General features: G+C 47.1%; 1 protein-coding gene and 1 long non-coding RNA gene across 2 annotated transcripts in view; one reads left to right on the top strand and one right to left on the bottom strand.

Annotated features, from left to right (window-relative positions):
• The window catches only part of LOC149470476 (uncharacterized), a 491741-nt gene that overhangs the window by 168776 nt on the left and 297960 nt on the right, over nt 1-25005 (bottom strand). The gene's annotated exons all lie outside the window — the stretch shown is intronic.
• LOC149470478 (uncharacterized) lies at nt 10157-23952 on the top strand. The gene is made up of 2 exons (XR_016308634.1): nt 10157-11095; nt 22754-23952. It is a non-coding gene; the product is annotated as an uncharacterized LOC149470478 (long non-coding RNA).

Below are 25005 nucleotides of genomic sequence, written 5' to 3'. Positions count from 1 at the left end.
CCATTCAAACCTTGTAAACAATGAAACTAAAACAGATCCTGAACAGTCTTGAACATGGCATGCTGTGTGACTGGTAGATACACTACAGATTGAGTCTATCTGGTGGTCTGGAAACTCGACCACTACGCAAGGCCACAGGGATTTTCCTGGGGAAACCCGTTCAGCTCCAGAAGGTGTTGATAAGGAGCGACCCTCTTTCCTGGCTGGTGTGTTTGGCAGAGAAGAACTTGTCGGGATATGTGGCTGCATTATGTCATCCTCATTGTATCCCGATATGACAGCGGAGTTCTCTCTGCTTTGAGTATATGGTCCAGTAGGACTCGGGGCATTGAGCACCTCAGGAGGATCACGTGCAGGATGCTCATAGGCTTGTGCGGTGAATCGTTCTGCCCTTCGCAGGTCCACTCGATTGCGGTGGTAAAGACTGCCTTCTACATCCACAAGATATGATCGAGGAGCAACCCTCTGAACACAGGAACCCAGTCTCCAGTGACCGGTCCTGTCACCTGGAAGCGGCTTCATACGGATTGGCTCTCCAATGCTTAGTTCAGGTAAGTCTTTAGCAGACACATCGTATGACAGTTTGGCAATCTGTTTCCTCTGCTGCAGTTTTGCCGGGACACCTGTAACCACACAAGGATCAAGTAATTTGTTGGCCACAGGCAATGAAGTCTTCAGTCTCCTAGACATCAAGCGCTGTGCAGGTCTGTGACAGGACGTGTACTTATCCATGTGGATAGAGAACTTGGCTGATAATGGTGTATCCAGATCACCTTTCCATAATTCTGCTCCTGTGACGTCTGGATAATTCATCTCCTTCATCTGTTTTCAGGCATCAGTGTCTCACCTTGCAATAGTGTAGCCTACTTCCTCTGGTCAATAGCAGGAATAGACTGACCATTTTTAAACTCGGGCACTGCCCCAGGGCCAGGGGACAGTAGGGGGCCCCATGAGATGCCCCTGGTACCTTTTTCATAGGCTTTTTTGTTTGGGCAAAGACACAGGGGCCCCATGAGTGGTTAGTCCACCCCTGGCCAACAGTGAGAAAAAATAAATGAATGGACTATTGTTGTTATAGCAGTATTCAAGCATTCATTTATTTTTTAATGTGTTTTTTTTTTATTTTTTATATGATTTAAAATATATTTTCTAACATTTTTTGAAATCAAATGTTTTTTGTTTCACCAATAAAAGGGCCATGGCCTATTGTATCCTACTATCAAGTCATGTTTTGTATGTATCAAGATTTTTATGGCTAATATTTAGATTTATGTTGTGCTTATCCACTTGTCTGCAAGGTTTTACCTCCATGACGACAGCCTTTCTAGCTATTCATTACAGCGCTACTTTAACTGGTCATTGCAGAGTCATGTAATATTGTAATACAATTGAATTTGATTACCAATATATATATAAATATTATTTTTATTATTTATTTACTTTGTATTATTTTGCATCACCACTGTTTATTTTCCATGATAAATTGATTTTAAAGGCTTAAGTTCTTTCAGCTTCATGCATTGTATGCATGCATTACAAAAACATGTATGCTGCAGTACACCCATCCCTGCCAACCCCCCCCCCCACAATATTTACTTGATCCCCATTGATATCAATGAATGGCCACAACAGCCTTGGCTGTCCCTTTTCTCTGCCTTGTCATTGGCTCCCACTGCTGTAAATCCCAGGCAGTCATGTAATGAAGTAAGAGGAGGCGTGGCCAAGCCGTGGCCTGTGTGTGAATGGACACATGGACCATCATCTTGCCAATGCACCTGCTTGGGTGTCTCCATAGGAAGTTAAGTATCATTTTTTTTCTTAGTTTCAAAAGAAAATTAAACTTTCATATAGCTTTTGAAAAGACTGGAAATATGTAAAATTAAAAAATACTTTCTACTCTAAAAAAATCCTATTTCTTTAGATGAATGTAGGCAATAATGGATCATCCGACATGTCTTTAAAAAAAAAAAAACATTTTCTATGTGTTAGTAATTGGTTGGGGGGAACAATACAGTCTATAACTATGTTCTATACAATATATCTGATCATTCTTCAGTCATGATGAACTCTTGTCTTCTTTTTCTCGAGGCTCTAAAATGCCCAAATGATATCTGTATGGAAATTAGATTCTTTTTTTTTTCTTTTGTGAAACATTTTTGATTAACTAATTGCCAACAGCAGATAGCCGAATGACGGCTACACTGCGTCCGGCCAGTTCTGGGTGGACATCATATGACGTCCTCCCAGAACGCGCTCTCCTGGGCGCCCCCTGGTCTGCACACCCGGCGATCTCTGTCATCGCTGTGTTCTACGTACACGGCTGATCACGTAATGTGTTAAAAGGCCAATTATGCCTGGATTTCAGCACCTGATCAGCCGTGTACAATGACACACTGATCACCGGGAAATGCCATTGCAGGTTCTCTTTCCTCACGCTGTCAGAGCACCAGGAAAGTACTGACGAGAACCGGCAGTTGTCAGAGCGGGGATCGGCACCGATCATTAGGCCAGTGATGATCAGTGCCCAGCAGTGCCACCCACCAGTTACGCCCACCTGTGCCTAGCACTGCACCAATCTGTACACCCACCTGTGTCAGCCACCTGTGCCCAGCAGTGTACCCACCTGTGCCACCCACCTGTGCCCACCAGTGCCACCCACCTGTGCCCACCAGTGCCACCCACCTGTGTCCACCAGTGCCACCCACCTGTGCCCATCAGTGCAGCCCAGCGGTTGCGCCAGTCAGCGCCCAGCAGTGATGCCAGTCAGTGCCACCTATCAGTACCCATTATCAGTGCTGCCTATCTGTGCTACCTCATTAGTGCTGCCTATCAGTGCCATTGAGTGCTGCTTATCAGTGCCCATCACTGCTGCCTATCAGTGCCCATCAGTGCTGTCTATCAGTGCCCATCAGTGCTGTCTATCAGTGCCCATCAGTGCTGCCTATCAGTGCTGTCTATCAGTGCCCATCACTGCTGCCTATCAGTGCCCATCAGTGCTGCCTATCAGTGCTGTCTATCAGTGCCCATCACTGCTGCCTATCAGTGCCCATCAGTGCTGCCTATCAGTGCTGTCTATCAGTGCCGCCGATCAGTGCTGCCTCATCAACGTACTTCATTGACGGAGAAAAATTACCTTTTTTAAAAAAATTTATAATAGAAACAAAGCAATTTTTTTTTTTTTTTGCACTTTCTTTTTTTATATTGCAAAAAGTAAAGTGCCCAGCAGTGCTTAAATACCACCAAAAGAAAGCTCTATTTGTGAGAAAAAGATAACAATTTCATATGGGTACAATCTTGCATGACCGCGCAATTGTCATTCAAAGTGCAACAGCGCTGAAAGCTGAAAATTGGCCGGTAAAGAAGGAGGTATAAGTGCCGGTAGGGAAGGAGGTATAAGTGCCGGTAGGGAAGGAGGTACAAGTGCCGGTAGGTAAGGAGGTATAAGTGCCGGTAGGGAAGGAGGTACAAGTGCCCGGTAGGGAAGGAGGTATAAGTGCCGGTAGGGAAGGAGGTACAAGTGCCCGGTAGGGAAGGAGGTATAAGTGCCGGTAGGGAAGGAGGTACAAGTGCCGGTAAGGAAGGAGGTACAAGTGCCCGGTAGGGAAGGAGGTACAAGTGCCGGTAGGGAAGGAGGTACAAGTGCCCGGTAGGGAAGGAGGTACAAGTGCCCGGTAGGGAAGGAGGTATAAGTGCCCGGTAGGGAAGGAGGTACAAGTGCCCGGTAGGGAAGGAGGTATAAGTGCCCGGTAGGGAAGGAGGTACAAGTGCCGGTAGGGAAGGAGGTACAAGTGCCCGGTAGGGAAGGAGGTACAAGTGCCGGTAGGGAAGGAGGTACAAGTGCCGGTAGGGAAGGAGGTACAAGTGCCCGGTAGGGAAGGAGGTACAAGTGCCCGGTAGGGAAGGAGGTACAAGTGCCCGGTAGGGAAGGAGGTATAAGTGCCCGGTAGGGAAGGAGGTATAAGTGCCGGTAGGGAAGGAGGTATAAGTGCCGGTAGGGAAGGAGGTATAAGTGCCGGTAGGGAAGGAGGTAGAAGTGCCGGTAGGGAAGGAGGTACAAGTGCCGGTAGGGAAGGAGGTACAAGTGCCGGTAGGGAAGGAGGTACAAGTGCCGGTAGGGAAGGGGTTACAAGTGAATGTGGAAGAAACATATTATTATTATTATTATTATTATTATTATTAATAAATGTCCCCCGTGTAGTTCAGGGTCATCCTCTGACTGGTGGAGTCTGATCTTGTGTGCTGACTCTTGTCATTATCTTTTCATTTAAATTGAACTCATTTTTTTGCAACATTTAAACATGTAACATGTTAGGAACGTTGTGCTCACCCTTCAATGTTGTCCTACAAGATCATCAATTCCATCTGCTATCTGTTATCCTGTGTAATTCTTTATCCCCTCACTGACATGTCCTGTTTTATGTCATGCATTTAGGATGCAGGCTGCCGTGGCAACCAAACATTGGCTCAAACCCCCCTCCCCCCACAACCAGAGAGACACTGACCCCCCCCTTCAACCACAAAGAGAGCCTGACATTGAACAACAGGACCCCACCCCTACCCGAGAGAGCCCTCCACTACCACCACTCCCCATACACTGGCAACACCCCTCCCCCCACAACCAGAGAGACACTGACCCCCCCTTCATCCACAAAGAGAGCCTGACATTGAACAACAAGACCCCACCCCTACCCGAGAGAGCCCTCCACTACCACCACTCCCCATACACTGGCAACACCACTCACCACCCTTGCAACAGAGAAGACACTCACCTTCACGACTCTGGACACCACTGGGAACAGAGAAGACACTCGCCTTCACGACTCTGGACATCACTGGGAACAAGAGTCATGTTCTGCATACCCCATCAAGCATCTCCCACCTGGTCCCCATGCTGTGTGTGCCCCTTCTTTTGGGTGGGGGCGCTGCACCCCTAAACATTTCCTAAGCCACCCTGAAACATGCTTCCCTGGGCAAATGCCTTGTCTGCCTTGTGGTAAATATGCCCCTGCATTGACCTCCTGTTCTGAGATTTCAGTTGATGTGCAGTGGGTGAAGCAAAGTAATATTAGCCCTTTTGTAGGGCGACGCTGCCCCCCTGAAAAATACCCCCTAAGGCAAATGCCTTGTGATAAATACACCCCCGCCTGAAGTCACATATTATATCCATGTGGCATTTAGGTCCTGTACCTAACACCTCCCCCCTTCCCGTGCCAAAAGCAATGCTAATATGACATGTTGTCATTGACACGGGGCAAGCTGACATATTTGTGTTGTAGTGAAATCATGGCCACCGTCTAACCTTCTATGCATGTCAAGCTGTGCACTTGTATGGATGTCACATTGGAATCTGCAGCTTTGTCTGTGCAGCCACCGCATCACACTTGTCTTTTATAGGATTTCCTCATTGGGATGGAACACGGAATTCTTCATCATCATGTGTGTAAACACAGCCAGCACACGGGTCATGTCATCAAATATCCCCATCAACCAAAAAAAAGGGTTTTACAAATGTTTCTTGTTTGTGTTGTATTTGTGCTAAGTTCGGATGGCCATACATGACACAATTATGTCGCCTCTTTTTCCGTATAGACGGCCCTAGATTGGACATTTTTCTTCCAATGTTTTTATCATCCCCTCAAGTATGTGGTGCAACCATCTTACAGATTGTATGCCAATGACAAGGTTTGCTTCTGTATTCCCTAATAATATGTGTTCTGTATTACATAGCATTGTATCCCATATGGTCACATTTCTACATCAGGTTCATAAAACACGTTTCACCGCATTAACAGCCAATTCAGGTCCAATAACGACATGTTTGTTTACAGAGATGATGTCATGAAGATGAGGTAACACTAGGGGAAAGGCTGCTGATGAGGTCATCATCATACATATGTCTGCAGAAAGCAACACCTTGTCATAAGATCAACAGCTGCCATCTGCTAATTTCACCTCTTCAAAAACAAGACAAAATGTTTTTCTATCAGAATACTTCTCATTGCAATCCCAAGTAAACATTTCTCTTTACCATTGTGTCATTTATAAACTACATTAATGTCACATGCAGGGGCCAAATCACCATTTGGAAACTCAGCCAGTGCCCGAGGGCCCGGGTCAGTATGGGGTCCCATGAGATGCCCCTGGTACCTTTTTCATAGTCTATTTTGGAGTTTGGCCAAGGACACAATGGCCCCATGGTCCCCTATTGCCCAGAGGCCCCATGAGTTGTCAGTTTTCCCCTGGTAACATAGTACTATATGAAATGAACATTGATGAGACAATGTCACCCACCTTCGTCACCAACCTGTGCCCATCAGTGCCACCCACCAATGCTCATCAGTGCAGCCCAGTAGTTCTGCCACTCCTTGCCCAGCAGTAGCCCCAGTCAGTGACACCAGTCAATGCCGCCTAGCAGTGCCGCCTATCCGCGCCATCTCATTAGTGCTGTCTATGAGTGCCCTTCAGTGCTGACTATCAGTGCCGCCTATCATTGCCCATAAGTGATGCCTATCAGTGCCGCATCATCAACACACATCAGTGAAGGAGAAAAATTACCAGTTTTCACAATGTTTTAATAGAAACATAGAAATGTTTCGGGGGCACTATTATTGATTATAGAGCAAACAGTTAAACACACAGTGGAGAGTACATACCACGAAAAGAAAGTTGTATTTGGGACAAAAAATGATAAAACTTCAGATGGGTACAGTTCTGCATGAACAACCAATTGTAATTGAAAGTGCGACAGCGCATAAAGCTGAAAATTGTCGGGGGCAGGAAGGGGTAGAAGTGCCCTGTATGCAGGAAGGGAGTAGAAGTGCCCGGTGGGCAGGAAGGGGGTAGAAGTGTCCTGTAGGAAGGAAGGGGGTAGAAGTGTCCTGTGGGCAGGAAGGGGTAGAAGTGCCCGGTGGGCAGGAAGGGGATAGAAGTGCCCTGTAGGCGGGAAGGGGGTAGAAGTGTCCTGTAGGCAGGAAGGGGGTAGAAGTGTCCTGTAGGCAGGAAGGGGGTAGAAGTGCCCTGTAGGCAGGAAGGGGGTAGAAGTGCCCTGTAGGCAGGAAGGGAGTAGAAGTGTCCTGTAGGCAGGAAGGAGGTAGAAGTGTCCTGTAGGCAGGAAGGGAGTAGAAGTGCCCTGTAGGCAGGAAGGGGGTAGAAGTGTCCTGTAGGCAGGGAGGGGGTAGAAGTGTCCTGTAGGCAGGAAGGGGTAGAAGTGCCCTGTAGGCAGGAAGGGGGTAGAAGTGTCCTGTAGGCAGGAAGGGGGTAGAAGTGTCCTGTAGGCAGGAAGGGGTAGAAGTGCCCTGTAGGCAGGAAGGGGGTAGAAGTGTCCTGTAGGCAGGAAGGGAGTAGAAGTGCCCTATAGGCAGGAAGGGGGTAGAAGTGCCCTGTAGGCAGGGAGGGGGTAGAAGTGCCCTGTAGTCAGGAAGGGGGTAGAAGTGCCCGGTGGGCAGGGAGGGGGTAGAAGTGCCCAGTGGGCAGGGAGGGGGTAGAAGTGTCCTGTAGGCACGGAGGGGGTAGAAGTGCCTGGTAGGCAGGACGGGGATAGAAGTGTCCTGTAGGCAGGGAGGGGGTAGAAGTGTCTGGTAGACAGGAAGGGGGTAGAAGTGCCTTGTAGGCAGGAAGGGGGTAGAAGTGCCCGGTAGGCAGGAAGGGGGTAGAAGCTGAAAATTGTCGGGGGCAGGAGGGGGGTAGAAGTGTCCGGTGGGCAGGAAAGGGATAGAAGTGTCCTGTAGGCAGGAAGGGAGTAGAAGTGCCCGGTGGGCAGGAAGGGGGTAGAAGTGTCCTGTAGGCAGGAAGGGGGTAGAAGTGTCCTGTAGGCAGGAAGGGGGTAAAAGGGCCCTGTAGGCAGGAAGGGGGTAGAAGCACCCGGTAGGCGGGAAGGGGGTAGAAGTGCCCAGTAGGCAGGAAGGGGGTAGAAGTGCCCTGTAGGCGGGAAGGGGGTAGAAGTGCCCTGTAGGCAGGGAGGGGGTAGAAGTGCCCTGTAGGCAGGAAGGGGGTAGAAGTGCCCGGTGGGCAGGGAGGGGGTAGAAGTGCCCAGTGGGCAGGGAGGGGGTAGAAGTGTCCTGTAGGCACGGAGGGGGTAGAAGCTGAAAATTGTCGGGGGCAGGAGGGGGGTAGAAGTGTCCGGTGGGCAGGAAAGGGATAGAAGTGTCCTGTAGGCAGGAAGGGAGTAGAAGTGCCCAGTGGGCAGGAAGGGGGTAGAAGTGTCCTGTAGGCAGGAAGGGGGTAGAAGTGTCCTGTAGGCAGGAAGGGGGTAAAAGTGCCCTGTAGGCAGGAAGGGGGTAGAAGCACCCGGTAGGCGGGAAGGGGGTAGAAGTGCCCAGTAGGCAGGAAGGGGGTAGAAGTGCCCTGTAGGCGGGAAGGGGGTAGAAGTGCCCTGTAGGCGGGAAGGGGGTAGAAGTGCCCTGTAGGCGGGAAGGGGGTAGAAGTGCCCTGCAGGCAGGAAGGGGGTAGAAGTGCCCGGTGGGCAGGAAGGGGGTAGAAGTGCCCTGTAGGCAGGAAGGGGGTAGAAGTGCCCTGTAGGCAGGAAGGGGGTAGAAGTGCCCGGTAGTTAGGAAGGGGGTAGAAGCGCCCGGTGGGCAGGAAGGGGGTAGAAGTGTCCTGTAGGCAGGAAGGGGGTAGAAGTGCCCGGTAAGCGAGGGGTTAATGGAATTAGGTATCCATTCAATGTATCCTCTGATAATCATAGAGGCCATGAAATAATGTATCACTTTAATTCATGATACTGCAGAATGTGAAATTGTAGCCACTGAAATATCGGGGTGCCAATTGTGACCCCTAAATTGCTGTAACACGACCTACCAACCACAGACATCCACAACAAAACTACCACAAACAATTATTGACAGACTTCCGCCCCTTCTGCCATAAACAGCACCCCTACCAAAGTAACACCATCAAGTGACAGAACTGCAACTGCACTGACATCCGTGTGCCCATATGAATGGCGTAGCGTGCAAAGGTTATATATTGTGTACATGTGCCCCCTTTGTCATTCCCCCCCAGAAAGATCAGTCCCCCATGTAGATGTGCCCCCCTTGTCATTTCCCCCCAGCAAGATCAGTCCCCCGTGAAGATGTGCCCCCCTTGTCACTCCCTCCAGCAAGATCAGTCCCCCGTGAAGATCTGCCCCCCTTGTCATTCCCCCCCAGCAAGATCAGTCCCCCATGAAGATCTGCACCCCTTGTCATTACCCCCCCCTCACCCAAGGATCAGTACCCTGTGAAGATCTGCCCCCCATTGACGCAAACATCCCCCCTTAGCAATAAGCTCAGTCTCCCTTGCTGCAAATCCCCACCCCCATGTGACTGGCACCCACGTGTAACTGCACCACCAAAACATGTTATGGCCCCCCAATATCACTGATCCCCCCACATGTGACTGTACTTGCCATGTCACCCCCCAAGCAGCTTGGCGACATCAGGATCGTCAGCAGCAGTGATCCGAGGGATGTGACTCCTGTAATATCGGGATCGTCAGCAGCAGTGATCCGAGGGATGTGACTCCTGTAATATCAGGATCGTCAGCAGCAGTGATCCGAGGGATGTGATTCCTGTAATATCGGGATCGTCAGCAGCAGTGATCCGAGGGATGTGACTCCTGTAATATCGGGATCGTCAGCAGCAGTGATCCGAGGGATGTGACTCCTGTAATATCGGGTTCGTCAGCAGCAGTGATCCGAGGGACGTGACTCCTGTAATATCGGGATTGTCAGCAGCAGTGATCCGAGGGATGTGACTCCTGTAATATTGGGATCGCCAGCAGCAGTGATCCGAGGGATGTGACTCCTGTAACATCGGGATCGTCAGCAGCAGTGATCCGAGGGATGTGACTCCTGTAACATCGGGATCATCAGCAGCAGTGATCCGAGGGATGTGACTCCTGTAATATCAGGATCGTCAGCAGCAGTGATCCGAGGGATGCGAACCCTGTAACATCGGGATCGCCAGCAGCAGTGATCCGAGGGATGTGACTCCTGTAACATCGGGATCGTCAGCAGCAGTGATCCGAGGGATGTGACTCCTGTAATATCAGGATCGTCAGCAGCAGTGATCCGAGGGATGTGACTCCTGTAATATCGGGATCGTCAGCAGCAGTGATCCGAGGGATGTGACTCCTGTAATATCGGGATCGTCAGCAGCAGTGATCCGAGGGATGTGACTCCTGTAATATCGGGATCGTCAGCAGCAGTGATCCGAGGGATGTGACTCCTGTAATATCGGGATCGTCAGCAGCAGTGATCCGAGGGATGTGACTCCTGTAATTGCAATCCAGCATGAAAGGAGTTAACACTTTCTCAGAGCGAGATCGCTGATCGTCTGCTTATGCCTGAAACTGGCACATGCGCAGATACATCAAGGGGGGCAGATCCTCAGCTTCCATATCAGACTAAGGGAAAATGGCCGCTGGAGGAGGAACAGGCAGGCTACAACAAAATGGAGGAGGGAGATCTAACCCACTGCACTGTAATGTGATAACTGTGTTTCATTGATAATAGACCAGGAAAAAATTGCCACCAAAGGAGGTACAGGTGGTCTACAAGAAAATGTAGGAGGGAGATCTAATCCACTGCACTGTAATGTGATAAATGAGATATAAATGAAATTAGACCAAGGGAAAATGGCCACCAAATAAAGGACAGACAAGCTACAACATAATGGCGCCCGATTAGTCTATTTGGGTTTATAATGGTATATATAGGCAGCTGTACGTCCGATGGCCAACTCCTGAGGAAGTCACGTGATGTGATGTAACATGTAGAGTGGGACAATGACGTCAAGCTGTTAAATGAGAAGATTACGAGCCGCCATCATCTTTTGCTTTTCAGGTTTTTTCCCTGTTGTTTTATTCTATTCAGCTTTTTTTGTACCATCACCATCTAGTGTCTGCTCTCCATACTGCACCCTCTGTATAAATCTGTCTGCAGTCACTTCCTGTCTGGTGTCACTTCCTGTCTGTGTCACTTCCTGTCCTGAGAACACTTTCTTCCTCTCAGCCATTTTAGATCAGCTTCAAGAAGGTCCAACAGAATCGGTCTCCATCCTGAACACACGGCCACCATAGGGCCAGCATGGGATCTTCTCCATGTCAGAGCACACGGGTAAGTCAGGTGGATCTCCTATTCCTGGTCCCGGCTCCTGTCCCTGCTATAGACGGACCAATCATCTGTGACCGAACCTTCCTCCTCGTCATCGATGATCTGGGTGTATTATTATTATTTATTCCAGGTACTTATATAGCGCCGTCAGTTTACATCTATATTGTACATTCCCATCAGTCCCCGCCCCAGAGGAGCGTACAATCTAGGGGCCCTAACTCACATTCATACATACACATACTAGGGACAACATAGGAGACAATTCACCTCCCAGCATGTCTTTGTGGTGTGGGAGGAAACTATAGTACTTGGAGAAAAGGCACAGGGAGAACATGCAAACTCCAGGCAGGTGGTGCCATGGTTGGGATTTGAACCAACAACCCGAGTACTGCCAGGAGGAAGTGCTAACCACTCAGCCACTGTGCTGCCCTGTGCTGTATATATCTCAGCATGTACTTCTCAGTGTTGGTTTCCTCCTCATTGCCGGCCATTAAATGGGCCTCAGAATGGCTCCGGTATTCCCTCCTAGGAAGGACATTCAGGCCAATCTCCCACCATGTTCCTCTGATGTGTCCGAGACAGAATAACAGGAGAGACACCAGGAGAACCCGCTGGGACCTGACACTCCGAGAACCAGAGTTATGGTGGAGTATAGACCCTTCCTGAGATACTCCTCCCTGGGAACGGTCATACCTCCGTACTCCTCTCCTGTACATACCCATCACTGTCATACCTCCGTACTCCTCTCCTGTACATACCCATCACTGTCATACCTCCGTACTCCTCTCTTGTACATACCCATCACTGTCATACCTCCGTACTCCTCTCCTGTACATACCCATCACTGTCATACCTCCGTACTCCTCTCCTGTATGTACCCATCACTGTCATACCGCCACACTCCTCTCCTGTACATACCCATCACTGTCATACCTCCGTACTCCTCTCCTGTACATACCGATCACTGTCATACCTCCGTACTCCTCTCCTGTACACACCCATCACTGTCATACCTCCGTACTCCTCTCCTGTACACACCCATCACTGTCATACCTCCGTACTCCTCTCCTGTACGTACCGATCACTGTCATACCTCCGTACTCCTCTCCTGTACGTACCCATCACTGTCATACCTCCGTACTCCTCTCCTGTACGTACCCATCACTGTCATACCTCCGTACTCCTCTCCTGTACGTACCCATCACTGTCATACCTCCGTACTCCTCTCCTGTACGTACCCATCACTGTCATACCTCCGTACTCCTCTCCTGTACATACCCATCACTGTCATACCTCCGTACTCCTCTCCTGTACATACCCATCACTGTCATACCTCCGTACTCCTCTCCTGTACGTACCCATCACTGTCATACCTCCGTACTCCTCTCCTGTACGTACCCATCACTGTCATACCCCCCACACTCCTCTCCTGTACATACCCATCACTGTCATACCTCCGTACTCCTCTCCTGTACATACCCATCACTGTCATACCTCCGTACTCCTCTCCTGTACATACCCATCACTGTCTTACCTCCGTACTCCTCTCCTGTACATACCGATCACTGTCATACCTCCGTACTCCTTTCCTGTACATACCGATCACTGTCATACCTCCATACTCCTCTCCTGTACATACCCATCACTGTCATACCGCCCACACTCCTCTCCTGTACATACTACTCACCATCGTATCATCTGCAACTCCTCTCTTACATTTACTACCTGCAGTTATGCTCTTCTTCTTAAATTGGGGAATAACTCGATGACTTACATACTTTTCAGACCTTGTGAAATATTCTTGGCTGTTTTGAAAATAATACACTTTAATTTGTATTTCATGATAAATCCTGCCTCATCTCTGCCTCTCTACCTGCAGCCTAACAATGAGGCGTGCATGCAGCCACTGATCTATTTCTGGCTTTTGTCTCTCAGACATTCTAATGTTCATTTCTCCAAACGTCCTCCAGGACATCCTTCCTGAGACAGAGCTCCTCCCTCTCGGACAGGAAACACGTAAGCACAGTACTATAAAAGGCGGACCACCAGGCCTCCCTCCTGAGTTTTTAGTGTTTCCTCTGCAAGGATGGGTGCAGTCATCAAGGAACTGATTGTCGAAGCTCTGGGCCCTAGAGGTTGCTGGTGGCTCCTGGTCTGTCTTACTTCCTCCTGCCCGATGTGATCCCTTCAGGGGAAGTGGGGCTGCGCTCCTGATATTTTTCCATGCCTCAGTGGATGATGACCATCGGGTGTGTCCTGGGGGATCCAGGACATTTGATGCCTGTCATTCTCCTTCCCGTGCGGGGGGGGCTTCAGCATCCGATGCACAGTGGGGCAGAGTGACTGCCAATCTGGCGTGCGAGTAGCTGCAACTTCTGGGTGCTGTCCAGGTACCAGAAGTTCCTGCTGCGGTGATGTCGTCAACGGGCGCCTGAGACTCGTGGTTCCAGTCTCCATAGCAGCACTAGCATCTGGTTAGGCAGCCAGTCTGGTGTACAGACCCAGCAGAGCCTGTGGCGCCACCACAAGAGGGATTGATGGAAGGCACTGACACTTCTCAGGCATATCCTGGTCATTCAGGCACTGGCTCCTCTAAGGTAAGCTTGGGGACTCTGATCCCTCTTGTTGACCCTGGTGGGCACACTTCCTTTTCTTGCTCCCCCAGCACAGTGGTTTTGTATGAGGGGCCCTGGGCTGATTATTTTCTGTACTGTTTTTTTTCTTGCTTATTGTAGGTTAAAGTCCATGACAAGGTGCAGAGTCAGACCCCCAAGAAGAAGTGTGCAGTTTGTGCAGCTAAATTGGGTTCAACTTGGGAAAAACCCTTATGCTGCAATTGTGTGGCTAGCCTAATTAAGGATAAGTCATTTACAGCGTGCCATAAAGTGCTCACCTCCATTAAGGATGACATGTTGTCTACATTTCAATCCTTTAGATCCCTATTGGAAAAATGCAGCCACCACTGGATCCTTGGACCCAATCGGTGGGTTTGGAGGTAGCAAATGCGTTAAAAGGGGAGCAGGACCCGGAGGAGGATCCTAGGTCCCGGGTAGATTCAGGCTCATAAGAGGAGGACGGTGATGTTTGCTCCTCCAGAGGTTCCAGGAACAAATTGCCCCTGGAAGATGTGGACAACCCCCTTAAAGCTATCTACGAAACCTTAGAGATCAAGGAGGAGGACGTTTGCCTATCTAAGCATGACCTCATGTATCAAGGTTTGTATGCTAGAAAGACTAGTGTCTTTCCAGTCCATAGTTCCCTGGCTGATACCATTAAGCAGGAATGGGAAAGCCCTGAGAGGAAACCCTTTTTCTCAAGTAATCTTAATAGAAGGTTTCCATTTGAGGATAACAGGTCCCAGCAATGGAACAAGGTTCAGAAATTAGACACCCCCTTATGTAAAGTCTCTAAAAGGACAGACTTAACATTTGAAGATATGGGGGCTCTGAAAGACCCTATGGATAAGAGGGATGAAGTCTTACTCCGCAGGGCCTGGAATTCCACTTCCATCAGCTTTAGGCCAGCTTTCTCGGCTACTGGTGTCACCAGATATCTGGAATGCTGGCTTACACAATCACTTCTCTCTGCAGGGACCTCCAGGCAGCAAATCCTGAAATAATTTCCTTTGCTGTTTAAAGCAGTTGGTTTCCTTGTGGATGCCTCGGCCAAGTCAGTTAAGCTAGCGGCTTGAACCTCTGCCCTAGTGAATTCAGCTAAAAGGGCATTTTGGTTAAAAACCTGGGCAGGGAACTCAGCATTCAAACTGCACCTTTGTGCCTTACCCTTTATTGGCGATAATCTTTTTGGTCCAGGTCTTGAGGAGGTTCTGGAATGTACAGCCCATAACAAGAGGACATTCCCAGAGAGTAGGAAAAGGTCCAAAATGACTCCAGATCGTTGTGCAGGTCTGATCTGCAACTACAGGAAACGTTTGGTTGAGGTTATTGCTGCCAAAGGAGGGTCAACCAGTTATTAAGTCCAAAGGTACACATACTTTTTCCTCCCTGCACTGTGAATGTTTACATGTTATGTGCAATCAAACCATGGCAACATCTAATGTTTGTGTAGTATTATGTTCAGCAGACTGTGTTCTTCTATTGTTGTGATTTAGATGACGTTCAGAGCACATTTTATGCCCAATTCATGCAAAACTCCACGTATTCCCAAGGGGTTCACATACTTTTTCTTGCAACTGTAAAATGTCACAATATAGGTGCTGCCAGGGTGCCCAAATCTGTTATATTTCCCTCCCAAATATAGTACATTTCAGCCCCTCAAATAAAGTGCATTCCAGTCCCAATTTCATTAGCCAGTTTCCCCCAATTCCCTTAGCACATTGTAATTTAATTAATAAAGCTCAGCTCCCATTTCAGTAGTTGTTTCCCCCCTGTCAGGATGACCTTCCCCCCTTGCTGCCTCTCGTCCTGACGCGGCTTTTTGAAGCCGAACCACGCAGGACAAGAGGTGTGGCTCCTCTCACCTCCGCCACTATCTTCTCCCCATCCTGCGAGGCATTAGGGGAAAAGATAGTGAGGTTCACACCTGTCTGCGGAGAGGTTCTGGACCGCGGTGTCAGAATGATGCCGCACGGTCCCGACATCTGCACTGCATGCACAGGGAGTTCCCGCTCTTGCGGATGCCACCGGACAAAGGCTGCGCTCCGTGTCCAGGGGGGCGTGCCTCTTTGCCGAGCAACGAGGCTCACTGCCCACGGCCCGCCCGCCATTGCCAGGACGACCAAGAAGCGTCCTGCATCGGTTTAAGAGACCGATGACAGGCTCTTCCCGGTCATCCATTTCACTGCCAAGCCACCGAGGGATCCCAGATAAGACGGGACTCTTGTGTCCACTCTGCATACACCCCCCCAACGGATAAGGGGAGCTGCCGCTCTGCACACCCCAAAGCTAAGGGGGAGAATTATGCCAGCTGCCCACCGCAAGCCCCAGAGAAGGGGGAGACCTCCACAAGCTGCCACTCTGCAAGCCCCAAGGATAGGGGGAGAACTACACCAGCTGCCTTCTGCAGGCATCTAGGACTCGGGGGGATTATTACCATGGACTATGCCACGCATACTCCGGTTTCAGGGCAAGTACTTGATGTCATACTGCCTTGCTCCCCTGTGGACCCGGGCACCCCTGTCTGATCTGTGAGTGAATGCCCCCCTGTTTTCCCTGAACTGTTCTTGTACTCCCTCTCCACCTCCCTGTTTGGATTACAAACTGCTGTAGAGATTTTAACTTTGCCCCTGGGGCTGGACTACAATTATTTTTGGTCCTCTTCTTGCTATTTCCCATACTGGGCACTGCCACCCCCTTGCAATCCCCCATTGAGTGACTGCCATTTGTAATAATAAAGCTTTGTGTGTTTGCCATCTGCCTTGCGTGTTCTGTCCTGCCTACCCTCCATCACAATATACCTTCCTGTTTCCTCTGCATATTACAGTGTCATGCCACCACTTATGTATGGGGCACTGTTAAACTGCATCTACCCCAGTCCATCCGTATCTTACCGAAACTTAGAGTGGTCTGGGGCTTCCTAACTTTGCTAAATATTTCCAAGCTGCACATCTTGCTCAACTCCCTAAATATCATGCAGTAAAAGTGACCCCCTCCTATGGGTCACTATAGAGTCAGTAGATTGTATCCCCTCATCAGTTGCAAATTTACTATGGCTACACCCAAGAGATCGTCGCTCACTCCAACACCCAATTACTCAACACTACCCATCTATCTGGGACAGTCTAAAGTTCTGATACACCTTACAGTCACCCCATAACCCACTCATGGCATACCTCCTCAATCCAGGCTTTTATCCGGCATGGATGCCTCCATCTTCTTTTCATGCTTGTCCTAGAGCTAGTCTAGTTCAACACCAGACTCCTTTATACCCTTCCAAACCCTATGTGACTCCAACAAAATCTCTACCTCTGAAATTTGTAGATATCTTCAGATCAAACACTTTTATTGCTCCCACTTACACATGAACACCTCTCTCCCAGACATGACTAGGTTTGGACACATATGTAAATGTGACCCCCATGCCAGACTTTTGATTTCCACCTTATATGCACAGTTACCAGCTCCACCACCTTACACTTCCTTACCATATACATCCAAGTGGTAATGGGATTTAAATCTTCATTTGAAAGCGATTGGGCAGACATATGGTCTGCTGCAAAATCCTCCTCCCAAAATATAGTTGCTATGGAGACTAACCACAGCACTCTCATGCACTGGTACCTGGTCCCTGCCCGGATCGCTAAATCCATCCCTAATCCCTGACTTGTTTATGTGACTGCTCTGAAGCAGGTATCCACATTTGGTGGACCTGCCCGGTTGTTCTAACGTATTGGTGCAAAATATTCCATATGCCTACAGTTCTTTATGAAGAAGTTACAGTATATATATATCCATCCGGCCACTGCCTCATTTAATAACAAGCCCCAAGAAGTATAACTTATGGTGTGTCTCCAAGCTATGGATAGAAGGAAAGGGATCACCCCACCGGCAAGTGAGAAGAGGGGAGCATGAGTCAGAGCGATTCCAGTGTCAGCCAATACAAGTAACGGGATGGATGCAGTGTGACCAAGCCCTAGTGGGCGGGGTGAAATGCATCAGAGGGCGTGGCTAGAATGGCAGCTGAGGCCATTCCTCAACACTGGACTTGGTCGGTTGACCAGCGTCCATTCCTTTACTTGCATAATGCCCAAGAAGTGACACACTGGCAATTCAAACTACTCCTGTAGGTCACCACCACGGCTTAGCAAACCATAGCGAAGGCCTGGAAATCCCCCCACCTCAATACCACTGAAACTAAGAATAGTGTCACTCGAGCCACGATACATGTCAAAGTAGAAGCCGTCCTATTAGACAGAGTGCATAAAAATGAACAACTATGGCAACTATGGGTTGACCATTTCCTACCCTCAAACTCTGATGAAACCTTACTCTCTTTGTAGTCCTGAGTCCATTAGGTAACCCACTACTCAGTTGCTGCTCTATACAGGCACACACCCTCCCCCCTGGGGACCTCCTCTCCTCCCCCCTTATCTGTACCCCTTTCTTCACTACTCTTGCTCTTATCTCTCCATTGCTCTCTTCCTTTTCACCTTTCCTCTCATTAGCTCTTTATCCCTTATGGGGGTTTTCCCAATTGGGGAACCTACACTATCAGTTTGAATTTTCAGTGAGGCGGACAGGTCACCCACTCGTCTGCCACTGATATCTGCATACAGGTTGAAGTACTAAATCTATACTCCCACTGTGAGAGTACCAGAAATGATATTATAGAGTATATAACATGTTTCAGTCTCTACATTCACTCCTCTCTTGATACTATAGCACTGTTATCTCTTGCTGATGTTAAAGCAGAGCTCCACCCAAAAGGGGAAGTCCTGCTTCAACTAGTTGCCGACCGCAGGTAGCCAAATGACGACTGCACTGCGGCAGGCCAGTTCTGGGAGGCTGTCATATGACGTCCTCCCAGAATGCGCTCTCCTGCATGCCCCTGGGGGCGCACACCTGGCGATCTCCATGATTGTTGTGTTCTATGACACGCTGGTCATCGAGAAATGCAATTGCCGGTTCTAGACTGCACTTTCCTCACGCTGTCAGAGCATGAGGAAAGTACTGCCGGCAGTTGTCAGAGGAGGGATCATCAGTGCCCTGAGGATCGGTGCCCATCAGTGCCACCCACCAGTTCCACCCACAAGTGCCCATCAGTGCCACCCACCTTTGCCCAGCAGTGTCACCAGTCAGTGCCCAGCAGTGCTGCCTATCAGTGACTATCAGTACCCATCATCAGTGCCGCCTAACAGTGCCAGCTCATCAGTGCTGCCTAACAGTGCCAGCTCATCAGTGCTGCCTCATCCAATAAGATAAAATGAGCGCTGGATAAACATAGAAATGGAGCAGCTGGCATGAAAGGTAAGAACCTCAAAACCCTCTAATCAATAATAAATAAAACACATGCAGCGCTAAAGGTATGAAAAAAATGTAAAATCATAAATATCATGAATGAAATGTATGTAGATACAATGGATAATATAAAAGTGACCAACTATGATCTCCATATCAATTATAGTGACATAAATAAATACACGCACTGAGGCGTATGGTGGAGTATAGATGTGATAAACGTCCCAAGTTGGCGTTTCAAAGTGCATACGTGAAATATAAAAACGGTTAGTCTCTAATCCGTGTAATCAGTGCTGCCTATCAGTGCCCATCAGTGCTGCCTATCAGTGCCCATCAGTGCCGCCTCATCAACGCACATCAGTGAAGGAGAAAAATTACCTTCAATTTGCAATATTTTATAATAGAAACAAAGAACTTTTTTTTTCAAATGTTTTGCTATTTTTTTGTTTATAGCGCTAAAAATAAAACAGCCAATGGGGAGTAAATACCACCAAAAGAAAGCTCTATTTGTGTGACAAAAATGATAAAAATTTCACACGAGTACAATGTTGCATGACCGCGCAATTGTCATTTAGTGTGGCAACGCTGAAAATTGGCCTGGTAAGGAAGGGGGTATAAGTGCCTGGTCGGCAAGTGGTTAAGGACCCAACTGGCACCTTTTTGGGGGGGTAACCAAAATTGACAGGTACCCGCTCCCACTTCTGTAAGTGGCTTCCAGTTTGGGGAGCTCATTTAGAAGAAGCCGTCAGCTAGAATCAAACTCACTACTCTACAGTATGGTGAAGACCAAGGAGGCCTAGCAATACCAAATGTTAGACTTTATATTATAGCTGCCCAACTTCAACATCTTACCAGGTGGGACTTAGTAGACACATTAGATCCCATCCATTGATTGTTACTTCCATCAGATACAGATTTCACATCACTCTCACACTTGTTAATGGGCTTCAGATGGCACCAGTGGGAAAGGCATGATCTCTCATATATTTATTCCAGTCTTTTGACTCTTGCCGAAGACTTATAGAAAGAAATGGGAAACAGAGAAAATAATAGAGAGTGGTGGGAGGTGATTGTGACCTCCATACCTCTCATCTCTCTGTCCTCTTCACAGAAACTCAGTCATTTCTTTTGCATAGAGCTTTCAGGACTCCAGCTCAATTGTTCAGCTAGGACAAGAGGGATTTCCCCTTATGACCCCAATTGTAGTGGTGTTGTCGGGGATTTGATACACATTTTGGAGATGTCCAAAATTATTCAAAAAGTGGAACGATATGACCAGTATTGTAATGTTGGTGTTCAATATTCCTCGGGTGTGCCTCTTGGTCTCAATAGAGGAGGAATTATTTACACCTCCTCCTATTACAAGTCATATAGCAATAGTGAGGCTGCTTGACCATAAAAAATATCCCGATCTTGGCTATCATCTCAAACTCCCAGCAGACACCAGTGAATTGAGCAGGTGATCTCCACATCAACATGTGAAAAAACGAACGTATCAACATTGTTATTCCCCCAAGAAATGTATGTCTCTCTAGCAGAACTGGCTGGATACTCCTTGCTCTCTCTTAGTTAGTTCTTCATAGGCTTTTAAAATCTTAGCTCTTTTAGCCCCATAGAAGGAGAACGGCCAGTTGTATCCTACTGAATGGTGACTACATTGAAGACTGATACTTGGGGAATGATCCTGTAGACACAGGCCTCATTGAATGGTGTCCGCTATCTATGTACAGTTGTGTTCAAAATAATAGCAGTCAGACATCACTAACCGGATCAATCACTGTTTTTGGTAGAAATGATATTTCTACATGGCAAATAATTTCCTAGCAGGTGTAGTAGAGTCATAGAAATCCAACAGACCCAACAGTCATGACATGCATGCTGCTGATTCTGTGTCATTGAATCACTCATTGAAAGGGGCGTGTTCAAAATAATAGCAGTGTGGAGTTCTATTAGTGAGGTCATTCATTCTTTGAGAAACAGGTGGCAATTATTGCCCTTATTTAAGGAAGGAAGGCAGCAAATGTTGGACATGCTGGTTACAGTGCATTTCTCTCTGAAATTCTGAGGAAAATGGGTTGTTCCAGACATTGTTCAGAAGAACGGCGTACCTTAATTAAAAAGTTGATTGGAGAAGGGAAAACATATAAAGAAGTGCAGAAAATGATCGGCTGCTCAGCTAAAATTATTGCAAATGCTTTAAAATGGCAACCAAAACCTGAAAGACGTGGAAGAAAGCAAAAAACTACCATTGGAATGGATAGAAGAATAGCCAAAATGGCGCGGACTCAGCCAACAATCAGCTCCAGGAAGATGAAAGAAGGTGTGACGTTCCCTGTGAGGACTGTTACAATTAGAAGACGCCGATGTGAAGCCAAGCTATCTGCAAGAAGTCCCCGCAAAGTCCCACTGTTGGAGAAAAGACGTGCTGAAGAGGTTACAATCTGCCAAAGAGCACATTGACCGGCCTAAAGAGAAATGGCGCAACATTTTGTGGACTGATGAAAGTAAGATTGTTCTTTTTGGGTCTAGTGGGCGGAGACAGTTTGTCAGACGACCCCCAAACACTGAATTCAAGCCACAGTACACTGTGAAGACCGTGAAGGTGGTGGTCATGGTGGTGCAAGCATCATGATATGGGGATGTTTCTCATACTACGGTGTTGGGGCTATTTATCGCATACCAGGGATCATGGATCAGTTTGAATACATCAGAATACTTGAAGAGGTCATGCTGCCTTATGCTGAAGAGGAAATGCCCTTGAAATGGGTGTTCCAACAAGACAACGACCCCAAACACACCAGTAAACGTGCAATATCTTGGTTCCAGACCAACAAGATGGACGTTATGGAGTGGCCAGCCCAATCCCCGGATCTTCATCCAATAGAAAACTTGTGGGGTGACATCAAAAATGCCGTTTCTGAGGCAAAACCAAGAAATAGAGAAGAACTGTGGAATGTGGTCCAATCATCCTGGGCTGGAATACCTGATCACAGGGGCCAGAAGTTGGGGGACTCCATGCAACACAGATGTACAGCAGTTCTCAGAAACAGTGCGACTACAACCAAATATTCATGAAGTCATTCAAAGGAAAGCAAAATCTTCAAACATTTCTCAGTTTATATAGTGAATGTTGGAGTTTGTAAAGAAGAATACAAACACTGCAATTTTTTTGAACCGTCTAATATTCACTTTTCTTCCATTTTTTTAGAGGAACAACACAAATTTGATGTATTTTCTTCATGTTGTGATTTGGAATAGAATGTGTCGTGTTCCCAATGCATTTGTGTGGATGGAAATAAAAGGATTAGAAGGATTTTCAGCTTTAGTCACTTTTTTCAACACACTGCTATTATTTTGAACACAACTGTATGTACTGGGGGGAGTTACTTGCCGTGTACAGCTGAATTGTTCTAGGCTGTTTCTTCTTTTCTCTGTTCATTTGTTTATAAAAGGTAAAAGTGACACCATAGACAAAGCAAGTTATTGTTCTGTATGATCTGTAACAGTGCCACAACTGCCTATACGTGAGAATGTATGACTCCATTGTCTGGGCTGAATGTTGGGAATACTGTGCGCACTTAGAAACTTTCTTAATAAAATCTATTTGATTAAAAAAAATACTGTAGATAATGCTGTACATATTCTTTCTATTCATAAGATATATTTAGTAATGAACATTAAAAATAGAAAGCAACTTTATGTAGCCCTTTATATAGAATTCTTTTTTCTTTTTTTTTTTGAACAGGTAGATTGATGAACCAAGTTTTGGGTCATGTTGGTCTTCATAAATATGGCTGAGTCACATGGAAAACAAGACATATGGTTGTCTTAATTGACTGAAAGTCTTTATTGCAGCTCACTGGAGGATTCACACGGGATACAAGTCATATCTGTGTTCTAAAAGTCATGGTTTGGATCCTCTTCCACATTGATCCAGCAGGAGAAAAGTAATTTCAATGTTCTGGAAGTGACAATGGCTTTACAATAAAGTCCAACCCAAGTATACATAAGAAAAGTCATTTCAAACTACTTCTTATTTGGAGATTTTACAATGGAGAGAAAATATATCAGTCACCAGAATGTTCACAAGGGAGAGAAGTCATATCAGTGTTCTGAATGTGATAAAGCTTTTATAAAGAAGTCAAATTTTTTCAGACACCAGAGGATTCACACTGGAGAGAAGTCATATCAGTGTTCTGAATGTGATAAAGCTTTTACTGTGAAGACAAATCTTATCACACACCAGAGGGTTCACACTGGAGAGAAGCCACATCAGTGTTCTGAATGTGGCAAAGCTTTTATACATAAGTCATATCTTATCAAACACCAGAGGATTCACACTGGAGAGAAGCCATATCAGTGTTCTGAATGTGATAAAACTTTTACAGTGAAGTCACATCTTATCACACACCAGATGATTCACACTGGAGAGAAGTCATATCAGTGTTCTGAATGTGATAAAGCTTTTACACAGAAGTCAGATCTTATCAGACACCAGATGATTCACACTGGAGAGAAGTAATTTTAATGCTCTCAATGTGACAAAACTTTTACAGTTAATGTCGGTCTAATCGATCATCGGAGGATTCATACATTTCTGCATAGATTAAATTTTGGAAGAAAAGGGATATTAAAGCAGTTTCAGGTGTCACAAGTTTGTTTCACATCCCCAATGTCATCCCACAAGCTAGAGAAGAAGGGAAAAGATAAAATGTTACTTTTAAAGAAACAAACTTAAACAAACTGGAATGTAATGATTGGATGAACTGAGTTTAGTGCTTATGTCCATCAATACACAACTAGAAGGGATTTGAATATTTTACCTTTTGACAATTGTTTTTAAGATAAGCATCAATAACTGAACAGCTTCCCTCATGATTCTCATCTTTATCTTTTTTATGGAGCTTTGACTGAACATGTAATGCATTTTCATGATTCACCAACTGAGTTGTGTTTCCAAGCATTTTCTTCATTTCTGGATCCTGAGGTAATACATGACCAGCACTGCCTCAGTACCAGAGACTAGGATGGGGTCTATTGTCATCTTACCAAGTCTCTGAAGCCTCATTGGGAGAGCCCATTACAGGTTCTTCCGACTAGTAATACATCATCAGCCAGGCTTGAGGTCTCCAGCTAAGCCCACCTTGTCCACTCCTCCCAATACATGTTCCATCTCCTCTCCCATTCAATGCCTCCTTTCCACATTTCATCTCTCATTAATATTATTATACAGGATTTATGGCGCCAACAGTTTGCTCAGCGGTTTACAATATAACGGGAGACAATACAGCAACAATACAAGAGGGATAGGAGGGCCCTGCTCTTTGGAGCTTACATTCTAGGAAGGAGGGGCTAGTGGTACAAAAGGTAGTAACTGTGGGGGATGGACTGGTAGGAAGAGTAGAAGATTCCATTATTAGCTGAGGGCAGGATAGGCTTCCCTGAAGAGAGGTTTTCACAGATCGCCTAAAAGTGAGCAGAGTAGGCAATAGTCTGATAAATTTGGGTAGAGAGTTCCAGAGGATGGGGGAAGCTCTGGAGACAAGCATGAGAGGAGACAAGGGAGCTAGAGAGCAATAGGTTGTGAGAGGAGCTGAGAGTACGTTTTGGGTGATATTTGGAGACAAGATCGGTGATGTAATTTGGGGCAGAGTTATAAATGGCTTTATATGTTATTGTTAATGTTTTTGAATTTTATCCGTTGGGCAATGGGAAGGCAGTGGAGGGATTGGCAGAGAGGGGTGGAGGACACTGAGTGGAGGCCAGTGGAGGGATTGGCAGAGAGGGGTGGAGGACACTGAGTGGAGGGATTGGCAGAGAGGGGTGGCTGATACAGAATAGTTAGTAAGGTGGATGAGTCTGGCAGCAGCGTTCATGATAGACTGGAGCGGGGATAGCCTGCGATGAGGTCGGCCAATGAGGAGGGAGTTACAATAGTCAAGAAGGGATATAACAAGGGAGTAAATAAGTTCCTTAGTGGTTTCCGAGGTTAAGAAC

This window comes from Staurois parvus, unplaced genomic scaffold (assembly GCF_062004578.1).
Source record: "Staurois parvus isolate SC_StPar_1 unplaced genomic scaffold, SC_StPar_1.0 ptg000042l, whole genome shotgun sequence".
NCBI classification, from domain to species: domain Eukaryota; kingdom Metazoa; phylum Chordata; class Amphibia; order Anura; family Ranidae; genus Staurois; species Staurois parvus.
This window is presented reverse-complemented; position numbering and strand designations above follow the sequence as displayed.